The sequence below is a fragment of the Scomber japonicus genome, chromosome 20 (assembly GCF_027409825.1).
Source record: "Scomber japonicus isolate fScoJap1 chromosome 20, fScoJap1.pri, whole genome shotgun sequence".
In the NCBI taxonomy this organism is placed as follows: Eukaryota; Metazoa; Chordata; class Actinopteri; order Scombriformes; family Scombridae; genus Scomber; species Scomber japonicus.
Window position 1 is genome coordinate 26,765,297 of NC_070597.1, and position 15,898 is coordinate 26,781,194.

At 40.2% G+C, this 15,898-nt stretch overlaps 1 protein-coding gene across 2 annotated transcripts in view; it reads left to right on the forward strand.

The window, feature by feature from the left end:
- The window catches only part of LOC128381020 (caveolae-associated protein 1-like), a 45,511-nt gene that overhangs the window by 9,843 nt on the left and 19,770 nt on the right, over positions 1-15,898 (forward strand). The gene's annotated exons all lie outside the window — the stretch shown is intronic.

Here is a 15,898-nt window from a genome sequence, read left to right on the forward strand (position 1 = left end):
TAAAAAATAAAATGTATATTTTTATCCTTAAGTTTGTGTAGGAACACTGTGTGACCAAATCACAGAGGAGCATTCAGAGTGCTGAAGACACAAATAGAGCTAGTGACTGTAGTGAGTCATTACTGTGGTGGCCCTGTAAGCAGTCAGCACACCTGCACCACCAGGACTGAAGCTGATCTTTGAATAAATGAATGCCTAAATATAATTGTATCCTTTCCTCACCCTCAATGCCACATGCAACATCTTCCTTTCTTCTACTTCAGGATCTTGGACTGTCTCACAAACAAACTGTCAGAACACATTTTGCTCACTCTTCCACCATCACCATCACCACCACCACCACCGAAAACACCTGTTACCTCCACAGCACATTTTCAATCCAGCATCTTATTTTACTATGATCACAACATCTTCCAAATGATTTATTAATGAGGCATTCTTAACATTTTGCCCTCAAAAAATTTCAACAAGAAGTGCAGCACTGTAAATATACATTTCACTGAAAAGCCTGGGAGCGATCGAGGCTCCCAGACATGTTTTGCATGTAAATTCATCAAGAGTCGACCCATTCTTCTCACACAGGTCAAACCAGGTCCATATATGGACATGTAAGCCACAAATGTTCCAGGCTCGGTTTACAAGCCAGATTGTGTGTAACATTGTTTCAGCAGGGAGTAGTACTTTTTAGTTGAAGTATTCTTGGCTTTGGTACAGTAGGTAGGGTTAGTGTGTGCATGTCAGGCTACATGGTCAGGACATTGATGAGTGCATGCTGACAAAATGGAGAGGAGGCAGAGAGAGAGAGAGAGAGAGAGAGAGAGAGAGAGAGAGAGAGAGAGAGAGAGAGAGGGAGGTAACAGAGGGCTTATGTAGACAGAAAAAGAGTAAGAGAGACATCTAAAAATAGCAACTATCACATACTTGTTTGATTGTGAGAAGGAAAGGGCCTTTAAGAGACTGTGTTCCTGTTTGGTTTTTAAAACCCAAGGCCGGGGCAATGGACCACTGCTGACTGCCACAACATCTGCTTACAGTAACTGTGACAGGCGGACATGACATTAGTTCACAAAATAGTGTTTCCTTCCTGATTGTGATGTCTTTGCATGGGACTTTTGTTACCTTTCATGTCAGTTTGACATGCTGGTGCTCTTATTATACCTGAATGCTTCAATATGCTTTAGTACTCATCCTAGAAGGACTCTGAAACATACACTTAAGAAACTTTTTTTGGCATAGTATTTCAAGCACGTTCTTCACCTCAAAGCCAGAATGAGTTCATTACTATCCCCTGTGGCCACTGGGTGAGAACCACAGCTGTAGTGGAGATTTTTCCCCATCAAGCATATGGGTGGGTGGGGGGGGGGGGGGGAGTCAATGAGCTCATTCAAGCTACGACAAAACTGCACAAAGGTGAGACTTATACTTGATCAGACGTGTTTTCAAAAAGTATGCTTCATATGTTTACAAGAGTAAAAGCTCTGGAGGATGAAGACTTAGTTGATTTGGCAACTAAACATGTAGTCATGCTCATCTCGGAAAAATTCCCATGCACCGCCACATAGACAAACACCTGACCAAAATGGGTTTGCGTGTGGTGTTTAAATGCTAACATCAGCGTGCTAATATGCTTATGTTGACTATATTGATATGCTGATCTTTAGCACGTATAATGGTACCCTATTTGCTAATTAGCACTAAGCACAAAGCAGAGGCTGATGGTATGTTTTGTTTGTTTTGTGAGTATTAAGACATAAATCAAAGAATTGGACACAAGTCAGAGGATCACTAAAGTCATGATAGTGTGTTCATAAATAGGGATGCAAAATAGATCTCTTATGAGTCTGTAGTCCTGTGTGTGTTGCACTGAGCACATCATTTTACATACATACATGTTTTGACTGAACAGTAATGAAACAACAATATCAGTGATTTATTTCCTCACGTCATCATTCAGCTCGTTAAATACTTCTCATCATAGAGAAACCGGAGACCTATTTCCTTTAAAGTTATCTCACATTGCAGAGTGGGAAAGTAAACGCCTCTGTGTTTCTGTATCCAAAGGAATCTAAACCAGCTTGATTAGACTCTGGCTGGTCTTACATTGCATCACATTGAGCCTTTCTCAACTTACCCCTGTAGTGTCACAGGGGTCTTTCTGAATCTGTCTAGCTCAGCAAGGGGCAGCGGGGCTGTAAAGCCAGGTCTCATTCACAAAGAATAGCGGCCGTCAGTGTCCCAGCTTTGAGTCTGTATGTGTGAATGGCTGATTAGGCCTCATCCTAGCCATTGATGTCTGTACAAAATGTGATGCTAATCCATGAAGTAGATGTTGAGATATTACACAGGATGAATGAAAACTTTGACCTGCTGGTGGCGCTATAGGAAAAGTCAAAGGGTCACCAATGTCACAGTGAATATATGCATCAAATTGCATGTCTATCCATCTATCCAGTCTTTACCAGAGTGGTGGAAAGACCAATCTGCTGCTAGCATAGCTAAAAAAAAGTTACATGATTATACTGAATGTCAGAGGGAAGTAGAAAATATTTGAATATACTATTTGGCTGCTTTATGCATGAATTAACGTCACAATGGAGAATTATTTTATCTTTGAAAGACCACACGTGATGCAATGCGTACAAAAGACAAACCTTTTCACATACTGTAAACAATAAGAGAAACTACAAGATTATAAAATATAAAGACAACAAGCAATTTTTTACATCTTTTGTGTCAGCTAAGTTCTGTATGTGCACAGTAATTATTCATTCAAGAAAGGCAGCAGTCTATCACTACCACACATGGCAAGTTTTACATGTAACAGATCAGCTTTGTATATTCTTTGGCCCGACTATTCAAAAATATCTTCAGAATTTTTTTCACTGTAGTGAAATGTTTGACAAATGTGTACTAATGTTGTTCACTTGACATCAATAGAGAACTTATCTTTCACTTCCTTGTCTTCCCCAAATCATTTTTATTATTGAATAGAGACTTTTCCACATGAGTCAGATGTTGATGACTCATGGTCAAAAGCTGTGGTTATTGAAAACCTTAGTTTGTTTAGTTCATCATATGATCCACACTGTCATATGATTCCAGCTTTGATTCCTCTCATGGCTGGTTGATTACTGGCTCTGAACAGAGGAACATCTGTGATAAAACACTAAACCTTCAGTTCCATGATGAGCTGAATGTTAAGAACACTTCTTAATTATGAAGTGCTTTATTTCACATTTCTGTATTGTTTATGGAACCATTGGCCATAGTTACAGTGTGACTCATTACTCTCAACAGGCTCATTTCATCCAATGGATTTCACTTCATCTTTTTTAAATCTTGGCGCATGAACTGTTATCTCCTAATAATTATAATGTTTTTATCTCAACATAACAAATGATGCTCAGGGTAAGAAATGTGTAGTCCTATTTTTATTAAGACTGAACTCACTTGGATAGACTACAAAGTATAAAAGCTTGATATGTTGAGATAATGCCAGTGAAGTTTTCACTACTGGGAAATAAAATCTACCTTCAGATAAAATACCTACCAAAGCTCAATATGAGTATCTTTTCATCTTGAGAATAAAAGACTCCAGTTATTATTACATCCTGAGTAGTTTTTTTTTTTCATTTTTATTTGGACAATGACACACAGATTATAGACAATTAGATTATTACTCCAATTATTTCAAATGCTCAGTACAGTGGGGGAAGTAGATCTTGTTGGACTACTTCAGGTGATTGTGGATGTAACTTCAGAATCTCCCATACTGATGCAGTGTACTGTGAAAAACATTATACATGTACAGTACAGTTTATTTTAAAGTGTAATCTCTGTGTCATTTTCAGCCTCTGCCTTGCTTGCTGTAACAAGCTTTTTAGGTCTTTAATTTCATCTTCCATTCCAATTTGTTCAGTTTCTCAAGGTGTCACATTTTTCCACAATGAGTCATACAATGCTCTGTTAAGTTCCTTTCATCATTAAGCTGGAGCTGAATTTTTGCTATTCAGGGCTATTAGATTTGGACAGAGGTAACTGTGGATTAAGACAAAATAAAATAAAATAAAATTAGATTAGATTAGATTAGATAAAATATTAGTCCTATGATGGGGACATTTGCATTATTACAGCAGCAAAGTGGACAGTAAAATAGAAGAGTATATGAATAAAAATAATAAATAATAAATATAGATTATTCATATATTATACAAAATTGGACAGAGCCAGACTATCTGCTCCTGCTTGCTTCCAATCTTTATAATACAAGTATGGTGCATTATGGGAAGATTTAAGTTAGGATGTTCACTTCTGCTGCGCTGACTCTTACCATTCTTCTTTTAGTTTGTCTGCCAACATTATAGAAGTGCAATACTAAATCACTACACCCCTTTAAAAAAACTTATTAGCCACTCTGAGATTCCATACATAACTGTGTCCATCAGTAGGCCAGCATTCCTGCTAGTTTAAAGTGAGGATACATTGTACAGGGAGCAAACAGTAGAGGAAGAAGCCACTTCTTTTGCAGCTCCATAAATCTCTCTATAAACACCAACCTCCTCCATTGTTATTGGAAAGAGCAACACAGGGTGGCCATGGAAACGGCCGCTTTCATCCCTCACTGTCCAGCTTCCTGTTAGTCAAGCATGGGGAACTGTACATAGAAGAAGAGGGAGAGGGCCAGAATGGACAGGAGACGGGGCGGCTAAACTTTGGCTGCTCATCCAATCATTCCAATACTTTATAGTTGAAGTCTGTAGGTTGTGACTGAAACTTCAAAGAGTACAAGTGATTTTTAAGAATGGGAGGCTCATCATTTGTATATGTTCGCATGGCTTGGATCTGGCAGCAGAATGGTACAGTCATTGTATCCATATGGATGTCATCATCTACACTGGGGAATTATTAATGATGGGGTTCGGTGTTTACTCATTACAAAGGATTGTGTGTGTCTATGTGACTGTATTGTGTGAGTGTGTGTGAGTGTGTGTGTGTTTCTGTGCACTCCTACATGAAAGTACATGATCAGAATAACCCTGAACCAAAGTATGTCGTAAAAACAACTTCCAGTGATAGTCGACAATGGCAAGCTGTGTCTTGCAGTGAGAGCTGAAAGGAGTGAGAGTGAAAACAGCACAGAGCTGCCTCACACACTCATGTCTGCAGCCTTGGAAACAGTTCAAGAAATCTTTATTTGTGCTAGATTCATGTACGCATCCTTACAAAGTCCCTAAGGTTAAGCAGACAAGATGTGTATGCAAACTATTGAGGTGTGAAGCTCCACATCCTAAATAGACAAAGATGCGTTATGCTGCCTTCAAGCACAGTAGGAAATATTGAGAGATGTTAGTTACAATAGAGATGTAACAGGAGAGCATGGAGGAGATGAAAATGTAAATAACAGAACAATTCATGTCGTGTTAAGGGAAACTTTTAGGCAGTGGTGACCTACAGGTTAGAGAAACAACCTTATCATCAGCCAGCAGGATACATTTGAGTGGAGAAAGTGGAAAAGCAGCGCTTGCCTCATCCCTCATTACCACACTGAGGTGCCCTTGAGCAAGGCCCTGAACCCCACTGTGTGAATGTGACCATGGCAGTACTGTAAAACAGACGGTTCTCTGTGAGTAGTTATGATATGGTTAGCCTAGCTTAGCATAAAGACTGGAAGCAGGGGGAAACAGCTAGCCTGGCTCTGACCCAACATGGTGTACTAGTGAGCAGCATCTCTGACTAGGGCACAGGTTACCATGTGATCATAGTTGTGTATACAACACTAGCACAGGGGTGTCAAAAATATGGCCTGCGGGCCAGAACCAGACCGCCAAGGGGTCCATTCTGGCCCACTGGATAACTTTGCAAAGTGTGAAAATTGCAGAAAAGTACTTCCAATTTTTCTGCTGCTTCAGAGTTTGAGTTTGACATTGCTTGCACTAGTAACTAGCACAAAAGTAACTAGTTACTGTAGCAGTTCAGTATATGTAGTTAAATAAAACATACAATGGAGCAGAAGTATAAATTTGCTGTGTTACATTCAACCACTGCTTTTATCGTTTAATCCCACAAATAATTGTTCACCTTAGATCATGGTTACTGTGCTTGTATTTGCAGACTTTGAGTAGGATTTAACTCTTATGCTTAATTAGCCGAAAAATGATACACACAGACATTTAGTAGGCTACAGATGCAGTTTCAGAGACTAATGCTAATGAGAGTATATTATGTTTTCTACACAAACTACTGGAAGCACCAGTGTTTTTTCTCTCCATTTCTGATGAATATATAATGTATTGCAGGAGACAAAGCATCCATAACTTGAATTCACAAGGCGGTGCAATTGGATATTAGTCTATGAAGTAAGATAATTTCAATGGCTTCCTTCAAGAAGATACATAAATCATCACAAGTGAAGTAATCCGCCTCCTTTGCCTTGTTCTATGCTCTTTGCCAGTGTCTGTAAAAACATCCTGGAACATGTGAATCTGAATCAGAAAGTGAGATTATCTGGCGCACAAAACAGCCTTGAGAATATTTGTTGTGTTGCCATGGAGCTGTGACGCTGATCTGCCTCATTCCTAACTGATCTGAGAATCCACCTTTACTCATCAGTTACAGTGACTGTAAGGAAACCACAGAGGGTAGAACCAAACAGAGACAGTGATGAAGGAATGACATCCAGGAGGAATTCATTGAGAATGGCAGGAAATTTCAAAAAAGACCAAAAGACAGAAAGAAAAGACAAAAAGGTTGAAGAAAAGGTTGCTCCAGTGCAACAACAGGCCTGGTGACTCATCCCTCTCTCTCTCTTCCCCCTCAGGGACCAGTGGCATGCCATCACTTTATATAGCAATCTCTCTCTCTCTCTTTCTCTAGTCGCATGTCTCTGATTAAAGGGGACAAGTGGAAAACCAGAGGAGAGTAGGGAGTTCTCTCCCCAGAGTTTTTATGTTGTGTGTGACCATCACACTCTTTCCCATGGCACTCACATGAGAAATGTGCTCACACTGAAAACAGTCCGTTGACTAGTTAGAGCAGCGTATGCCTACAAATCCATCGCCCAAAGGAGCCAGTCTAGAATTAAACCAGTATCAAGCAGTCAGTGTAAAGCACCTCTGGTTTGGGAGAGGTGACACCATTCACTGGGGATATTCTCTAAAACCTGCAACCAGGGGTCTTATCTTGAGACTTGGATTTGGATTCCAGATGTAGTGCTTTTATCCAAACCATTGAGGATGTTGGCACAACCATTGGGAGCAATTTGGCATTGGGCACCTTAACTTAGCATTGAAATGACAATGTATCAGGTATACAAAAAACACAACTTTGAAAGGATCGTTTTTTTCAAACAATATTTTATTAAAGACTGTGTAAAGTGAATTCAGGCATTTTCCTCTAAACACATTAAATAGGTCATAAATGTATTTCTAAAAAAGGTGTAAAAAGCATTTCAACCATTTAGATTTGAATTGTGGAGCTAGGCTTCACAAACTGTGTTTCAACATTTCTGTGTTCAGGATTTAGTGGGCGGGTCTGAAAATCATAAACCCGCCCCTGCTGCTGTAGAGGTATAAATACATTCAGCACACACTACTACTACTACAGTCTATAGTTAGCCAGTAAGCTGAGCTAGCTGCCAAGCTAGCCGCTGAGCTAGCGGCAGAAAGCTCTCAGGCGTAGCATCCATGTTTCTGGTAGAGGTGGTGACTTTGATTGACAGGTGACACTTGGTGGGGGGGGGGGGGGGGGGGGGTTTCAGTGGACTTGGCGGGCACTCCCACAGCGTTTGGGAGCAGAGACAGAGACTAAGACTACGTTTACACGTGCCCGACTATTTTCACCCTCTCCGTTTACAAAAAAAACTGTGTGCACACCAGTCCGTTTTCAGAAAGGATTAGGGAAATGCAAAGGTGCAAGAGAGGCGAAAGGATCTTATTTAAATCTCATGTTATTTTAATGACCAACTTTCCGAGACCTGAAAGTCTTGCAGTTAACTGATTTGGCTCAGCAGACTTGAGCCTTGTGTCGACTGGTGGCTTGAGATGGACTTCACTTTACTAATGTGAAACATGACTTAGGCTTGCTACTAAGACTTAAAAACAACATATTACTGCCACTCTACCTGTCACTTAATTATTGGCAGTTCATACAATACACAATCAGACTTCCCTGTTCTTGCCACTTTATTAAAAGCCCCTCTTCCATTTAACCATGCTCCAAATACTCCATCATTATTTCCATGGTACTCACCAGGACTTGGATTGGTGTGGTGTTGTGTGTGAAGCCTTTTGTTGTTAGATGGCTGTATAATTAATTCTTTGAAGAGGAATATTTGCGAGGCCAAGCAAAGCTATCTAGAATTTAAAAAGCCTTCAGAAGATGTTTGATTTCCCCCCTTTTTTCTTTTTGTTTGTGTCTCACCAGCTATAAAGTGCATGAGTCAAGTGAGTTGAAGCCCTAAGTTGTCTGGAAACTGCTGCTGCTTGGAAACAGCAGTTGAGAAAACAACACATGGTCCATTTAGAACATTTCTGGGGCTTTCAATCATATCCCATGATCTTCACAGTGATTAAAGTCCTTAAAGTCTCCAGGAAATAAATTCAATTTTGAAAGCTACAATTCCAAATTTTACGGTTGAAGATAATGAGATACGATCAAAAGTTCCAGAAAAATTAGTAAATAGGAGTGTGTTGTTGTTCCAATCCTCCAAAAAGGGAGTATCCTCATGTGCTTCCCAGGCTGCCCTCAGTTCCTCTTTACATCAGCAATTGTATCATGAGGATTCCCTTTTTTCCTGGATTTACTGGAAAATCCCCTCATTGCAGGCCTGTGGGTATATGTGTGTGGGTGTGTGTGTGTAATGTGTGTATGAAATGCACACTCATACAACTTGTACAGTATAGTGTGTAGATGTTGGTACAGTACACACTCACACACGCACACAAGCGCACACTCACACACATGCACCTGGCTTTTCCACAGCAGTAGGGGAGTTCTTGGTGGTTTGAGTTTAAACAGGAAAACAGAAACAGAGAGGGGTGTGTTACAGCAGGATTCCTCTCTCTCTCTCTCTCTCTCTCTCTCTCTCTCTCTCTCTCTCTCTCTCTCTCTCTCTCTCCCTCACTACACAAGGGCTAATGAGGGGTTGCAGTGTGGGCTGAGGATGGAAACCTTCCATGGTGTGCTACTCATGCTATTTGTCCCACACACTCACACACTCAAGTGCACATTTGCGTATACACACAAAGACTGTCATTACACAAAGACACACATTTATGTAATCATACTAGAAAATACACATACACACACAGACACACATCACAAAGATAGATTGTGCATGGATACACGCACGCACATGTACACACACACACACACAAACACACACACACACACACACACACACACACACACACACACACACACACACACACACACACACACACACACACACACACACACACACACATCCCTCCAGTAATAGGCCTGCTGCTTTTTCCTTTCATCTGGAAACACACAGTTTCCATAGAAACTGAAGTAGAGCTAAATGTTTTTGACTTTAAGTAGAGACAATAAAATCTAAAATGGTTATTTCTGGCATAATTTTTATTTGCTGACTTCATATAAAACAGCCATTAGAAACTCTGCTGTTATGATAATTGATAAGGAACGTAAGCACAGATTTGGGTTAAATAAAAAATACAATTTACACTTTTCAAAAGGCAAGAAGTGGTCCAACACGTGGCCACACTTGGCTGAGGTAAACACTCTGGCATTATTGTTGCTGCTATGGTTACCCTGTGCTGGTTGATAACCACAGCAGCTCACCACTGGCTACACCCAGAAAATCCAAATATTATACCCACATGAAGGAGCTGAAGCATTTTTTTGAAAGGAGACTTTCAGGAAATGGACTGACAGACATTAAGTGATACGTGAATAATGATGTATAATAAAATGTCATGATGTAAGATAAATTTGAGAAAGTGATGATGATGATGAAAAACACCAAGATCTTCCTCTGCAGGACACCTCAAATACATTTCTGAATTTCTGTCATTATAGTGGCACCTGTTTTATATTTAGTCATAACAAGGTAAACAGTCAAATACCTTGGTTACAAGTTTCCACCAGGTATGTGTGCTGGCATGTGTGTGATTAGCCAACACAGTGCCTTGCTGGATGATTTTGCTTTGAGCCTGGATCAACTTTTTTTTGCTGGATGACCCTGCAGAGTTTTGCCAAGCCCTCCCATACAGTAGATAGTCTATACTGTAAGGCACTGTGGCAGACAGCAATGCACACCCCTTTTTTTATTTTAACAGCAAATGTCAACCAATCAGACATAGCATCTCTACTTAGAAACATCAGTTTACATCAGCTAACAGCAAACATAAAAGCTAAATATTTGAAGGGTGAAAAGAGTTGGAGGTCAGGCCTAAAAGCTTGTGTTGTGCTGCACAGACAGAAGTCACCATGCACACTCTCCATGAAAGAGAAACGCTGCGTTGTGCTGATAACACAGAGCATCAGCCAGCTGATCTCAGCAACTGACACACACACACACACACACACAAAAACGCACACACACACATACACGATGATACCCTATTACAAGAACTATAGGTCTCATAATGCTGCTACTGTATCTTTCTCTTATCACTCTCTTATCTTTTATTTAGGCCTACATTAGCAGCACCTGAAATACACATACAGTATGTGTGTTTTCAAGTCTTATGTTAGGAGCTGTGTGAAATCTGATAAACAGCCTCGAGCGATGTCACTTGAGTAAGCGTCAGTTGGGGCTGGAGACTAAAAGTTTGAAAATGAAAAGAATCTGATGGTGTGGATTTAGAAAGAAGTGAGGTAAGCTGTAGTCCTCATCTCTGCTGGAGGCTAGCAGCTACATTAGTCAGTCAGAACCAGGTCAGAACACACCCAAATATCTGGCCAAACTGTCAGAGATCACGTTGCATTGTGGGTAAAGTGCCAGGTTTTGAATGTGTGGGAAAAACAAGACAACACATCCAGTTCTGCTGCATCACTTTTGATTCCTTTTTGCAATGTATTTCCTGGTTATGTGCTGCGCATGCATCAACGTCATCTTGGTTTTGAGGAACGTGAATATTCTACCTGGAGTGCTCTGATAGAAACCTGGCAGATAAACACCGTATCTGGGTGTCTGATCAGTGTCTACCATGTGTGCAGGCACCTTTTCAACTGGAGTTATGTAGCAGTTGGTCAGGAAAAATACAGAAAAATATGATATGAATCAATGAAATGCAGAGCAGAGCGAAATAGTGGGAAATACAGCAGACACCAGACAGCCAGAAATAACAGAGCTCCACACACACATGTTTCATATACATTTATGCCAAATTCGGTATGATATTTGCTCATTTGGTTCATCAACCAAAACCAGAATACCAGCTTGGATGTAACTGTGTAATGTTTTCACAATTGATTATCTGATGAAAGCCACTGAAAAATATTAGTAACTAGATCTCCCTTACAAATAACAAATTGTACTGCACTCAGTTTCCTCCGATAATATTGCCCCACAGGATCATATCCGAGGTATTAGCAGTATTAACAATGCACTTATGTAATATATTATTCCAGAGAGCTAAATAGTGTGAGTATTCATACGTCCGTGCACACACACACATAGTGGGTGGCAGGTTGTTGGAGGGCGAGAGCCAGAGTAAAAGCACTGTAAACACTCCTCAGATGAATGACTTTTCCACCAGCCATGAGTCACTGCAGCAGTCTCTCCACACACTGACAGACAGAGGAAAGAAAGACAGAAAGAAAGTGAAGCAAAGTCAATGGCAATAATTCAATAATGTAGCTTGTTTAGTTATGTTTTATTAGCAGGGTGGGTGAGGTTACTGAAACACACACACACTCACACACCGAACACACGCACATGCACACACACACACACATACACACACACACACACACACACACACTCACACACACACACACACTTTGTGGTTCACTGTGTTTTGCAATTAACTTCCCTCCCAACTGTTATTTTGTAATTTCAGTAGAAAACCAGATATGGAAATTATCTCTTGCACATGTTTTGCAAGAGCTAAAGGCAAAATGTAGCGTGTACTCTACGTAGCCTTCCCTAGACAACCAAAAACACACACACACCAACACACACAACCATCGCATACCTCATTCGTCTATTTTCCATGGCTCTGAGTGTACCTTCCTGTCTTTGGCGCAGCGGACTCGTGGAGAACAATGTCCCATTAAATTAGGAGGGTCAGGAAGTCAGCAGCAAGGTGAATGCGTGAACTTCCCCATACACTCTTTCCATGCACTTTGGAAACACACAGACACGCACACAGGACAGAATTCCCTCTTGTACCCAGCTCCTGTTGAATATGTCTTATGCAAACACATTACCCTGTGACCTCAACTCTGAGCTGACAGAATGGGCTTTCCCAGGCACTTACTGCACAAACTGTAGCTATGTCCACGCTCCTAAAATATAATCAATCAAACTTTATTTATATACAGTAGCACCTTACTTTCAGGCTAGTGCAGTTCAAAGTGCTTTACAATTAGTTGATTGACAAGCTGATAATTACGGAAGCGTATTGCATTCACTTGAGTAATTTATTTTTTGGTCTGTTTTTCGAGGTAATTTTTTTCTGTTTTCCAGAGTAATTTATTGTTAAGCTTGGTTTTTCGGATGAATTTTTTTCTAATTTTCTGAGTAATTTTTTTCTTTTCTGTTTTTTGGGCAAATTTAGAGGGCATTCAAAACATTGGACACATTCAGTTTTTATTGAGAGCTCGATGTAATGGAAGCAAACATGACCTGCTTGTTTAGTTTAATCAAGTTTTACTTTGATCTGGGTTTAAGACACTGGGAGATTGTCCTGTCTTTAAGTCATATGGATGGTATTACTATCTTTCTCCCTCTTTGCCTGTTCTCTCTCTAATTGCATATATTGGTCAAAAGACAGACAAGTCCTTACTCCAAAAAACAGGAGAAAAAATAGCCAGAAAAACAGGAAAAAAGATTAGTCAGAAGAACAGGAGAGAAAAAATAAATTACAGACCAAAAAATAAATTACTCAGAAAAACCGGATTGTTTTTTTTAATTCAAGTGAATGCAATACGCTTCCGTAGATAATATATTAACTTTAATAAATATTTAAAAAATACTGGGTTAAAATTGACTAAAAAGACAAAATAAAAGTAAAATAAAACAATAAGTTTAATAATTATAAAACACAAACTTTGAACTCCATTATCAACTTGTGGTTCAAGCTTTTTCTGACAAACTGTGGGGCCATGTTAAAGACTTGGACCACACGTTGTCTAAACGATTTACAACACCCTGTACATCGTCACTGAGATCATAACAAGATGTAATGAATTTAAGCGAGACAGGTATTTTCCAGCAGTCAACACAGCTGTTCAGGAAAGCCATGGTTTGTCATCCAAGGTCAAGTTTACCCAAGATACTACAATACAATACCTTCATAAAACCGCCATCACACTTGCTGCAGAACACAATAGACATGAGACCCCTCCCCCCCATATCCCCCCCCCCTCCACCCCTCCACCCCTGCCTCAGCTCCCATACTTCCACCTTCCAGCCAACACTTTGATGCTATCATCTTCCTGCTTAGCAGATGGTTTTCCAAGACTCTGAAGCATCATCCCATTTGTGCTATTACTCCACTCATACGACAGCAGAAAGGTATCTCCCTTTTCCACCCCCCGCCCCCCTCCCCGCATGTCCTTTGTTCAGGTTCCGCTCTGTTCCTGTTTTGATCATTAAGCCAGTATAGAGGGAAAGGAAAAGACAATACGTACACCAAGTATTGGCTCTCATGCAGACATTCAGGAGCCCAATTGGATGAGGACTTGCTGTAATGGAAAGAACCCCCCCTCCCCACCCCCTCCTTCCCATCCCTTCATTAACAAAGCCGTAGCATTGTATTTACGAGGTGAAGGGGGCACCTGAGAGAAAGGGAAAGAAAAGCTTCCTCATCTGGAATGCAAAAGGGAAAAGGCGAGAAAGGTGGGTGGGAGATGGAAGGGCCAGAGGAATGGAGGAATAGACAATGGAAGAGGGAAAAGAATATGGAGTGGTGCTGTGCAGGAATGCTTTATCAGGGCGGGTTGAGGTTAGGAGGAGTCAGGTCATACTTACTTATGTCTTGTGTATGATGTTCTACACGGGAGTCCCATAAACTGTGCTGAGCAAGACATTTATGTAACCAGACTAAATGTCCAAAACTAAGCTAGTGGCCTCTGGAGGCTGCAAGGTTCATTACACCCAGAATAGAAAGTCCTGTTTGAGATGCCGGAAAAAGGGCCACTCAACTCAAAAGGCTTCATCAAATGTTGTTTCAGTTTCTTCTTTCAGCCTGGCATTGAGTTTATGTTGTTTTTCTTAAAAACAGGAAGGAAGGTTATTTTGTTTTGGGAGCAAGTGACATATCCATCATTTCCATCATGCCAGACGGATGGATATGTCATTTAGTCACTTAATTTCTTGTGAATACTGTTGCTAGGAGAGGTTATCCCACCATTTTTCATGTTCATAGAAAAGGTATGTCACTATAAGAGTTGGTATTTCCATAACTCAACTTACAACAACCTGAATATCACCACTGGTCTTAAATTAAATTAAAGAGTACAGTCTAGACCTGCTCTATCTGAAAAGTGCCTTGAGATAACTTTTGTTGCGATTTGGTGCTATATAGATAAGATAAGATTGGTTGATTGATTGATTGATTGATTGATTGATTAATGATCTCAACCATAACACTAGACCTGATTGAATCTGTGAATAAATCAGGAAATGTAGGCAATAATTCAAACAAATGAAACCAGGCTAGGTCATGACTGTGGACAGTCAGTTCTCCAATGGACATCCAGTTTGTCAGGAAGTGTTCATTATCTTCACATTCCAACACAAGCTGAATATGCAAAATTGAAGAAAAAACATATCTAAAATACAAAATACAACCATTTAAAGTTGTATTTAAAGTTGTATATCCCTAAGCCAAAATAATGATAAGCCTCCTCTGTTTTGCAACCCCCCACCTCTCATAAATAACAATCAGCCCCTCCATTTCTAGGAGTAGTGGACCTACAATACCTTAACTTGAGATGTGCCTTTCATCACTTGAGAACATAACACATAGCACTTGAGACTAATTTGTGACACAATATGCGTAGCTGTAGGCAACATACAACATTGCAACATTGGGTTATCTACAGTACCATAAACTACAGGAGATGTCATGCCATGTCTCTCCTGCAGGGTTGTTCATGTGTCTGTAACTAGCTACAGTGTTTCTGGGTGAATTGAAGATGAGGGAGAATGAGAGCATGTGTCTGCACATGCAGAGACCAACACAATTGGACCACAAAACTTCAACCCACCCTGATGCTGACGGGAATATCCTGGAGCTCTCTCCTCCCTTTGCATCCATTCATTTACTTTCATTCATTCATTTCCATTTCCATGTTTTCATTCCTTTGTTTCTGACAATTACATTCTATGCTGTGATTTCTTTCTCTAAAATTACTAAATGAGTGAACACTTCAGCTTTTTGGTGTTTTTTGTTTTTGTTCTTTTTTACCGATTCCACTAGGCCTTGGGTTCTGCCAAATGTAATCAGCTCACGTCTCTGTTTAGGCCTGTAATTCCTCTATTGTGTAGCAAGCTTTGAGGAGTGAGTCATGTTCTATGCTTCAGACAGCCTGTGTGTACCTGTGCATTTAGAAAGAAAAATGCACAAATAGACCTCCAACATTCCAATTCTAACCCACCTGCTTAACCTCAGCCTCACATAAATAGACTAGAATTACCTTTACATAAACCTAAACCTAATTTCAACCTGAAAGCTTCACTTAC